Raw genomic sequence first — 1128 nt, forward strand, 5'->3', positions numbered from 1 at the left:
TTAAGCGTGCTTGGGCGAGAGTAGTACTAGGATGGGTGACCTCCTGGGAAGTCCTCGTGTTGCATTCCCTTTTTAATTTTTTTCGCGCCGCTTGCAAAACAAAACGCACGTGTAAGTAATATATTTACCGTGTTTTATTATTTTGCACGAGTACGGTAAGTCATAGCTGGGTGCTCACGATTCACGGGTCCAGCGTCGGCGTTGTGGCGCGGCAAGCGTGCACTGGTGCGGTTGAGAGGGAGGGGTGGAAACCGCGTTAAACTCGTCTCCGTAGTTGAGAGGGAGCGGCCAAAGCAATGTGCAATCGTCTTTGTAGTGGAGCTGGGAGGGGCAAGGATAAGGGACGAAGACCGGGGTAACATGTCGGATGCGATCATACCAGCACTAAAGCACCGGATCCCATCAGAACTCCGAAGCTAAGCGTGCTTGGGCGAGAGTAGTACTAGGATGGGTGACCTCCTGGGAAGTTCTCGTGTTGCATTTCCTTTTTAATTTTTTTCGCGCCGCTTGCAAAACAAAACGCACGTGTAAGTAATATATTTACCGTGTTTTATTATTTTGCACGAGTGCGGTAAGTCATAGCTGGGTGCTCACGATTCACGGGTCCAGCGTCGGCGTTGTGGCGCGGCAAGCGTGCACTAGTGCGGTTGAGAGGGAGGGGTGGAAACCGCGTTAAACTCGTCTCCGTAGTTGAGAGGGAGCGGCCAAAGCAATGTACAATCGTCTTTGTAGTGGAGCTGGGAGGGGCAAGGATAAGGGACGAAGACCGGGGTAACATGTCGGATGCAATCATACCAGCACTAAAGCATCGGATCCCATCAGAACTCCGAAGTTAAGCGTGCTTGGGCGAGAGTAGTACTAGGATGGGTGACCTCCTGGGAAGTCCTCGTGTTGCATTCCCTTTTTAATTTTTTTCGCGCCGCTTGCAAAACAAAACGCACGTGTAAGTAATATATTTACCGTGTTTTATTATTTTGCACGAGTGCGGTAAGTCATAGCTGGGTGCTCACGATTCACGGGTCCAGCGTCGGCGTTGTGGCGCGGCAAGCGTGCACTGGTGCGGTTGAGAGGGAGGGGTGGAAACCGCGTTAAACTCGTCTCCGTAGTTGAGAGGGAGCGGCCAAAGCA

General features: G+C 51.8%; 2 non-coding genes across 2 annotated transcripts; both read left to right on the forward strand.

Moving 5' to 3' along the window:
- Positions 1-365: 365 nt before the first annotated feature.
- On the forward strand, positions 366-484 carry LOC123178708 (5S ribosomal RNA). The gene has a single exon (XR_006489788.1). It is a non-coding gene; the product is annotated as a 5S ribosomal RNA (ribosomal RNA).
- Positions 485-781: 297 nt separating this feature from the next.
- Positions 782-900, forward strand: LOC123178709 (5S ribosomal RNA). Its single transcript, XR_006489789.1, has one exon. It is a non-coding gene; the product is annotated as a 5S ribosomal RNA (ribosomal RNA).
- The last annotated feature ends 228 nt before the right edge of the window (positions 901-1128 follow it).

Source organism: Triticum aestivum, unplaced genomic scaffold, assembly GCF_018294505.1.
Source record: "Triticum aestivum cultivar Chinese Spring unplaced genomic scaffold, IWGSC CS RefSeq v2.1 scaffold9020, whole genome shotgun sequence".
NCBI lineage: Eukaryota > Viridiplantae > Streptophyta > Magnoliopsida > Poales > Poaceae > Triticum > Triticum aestivum.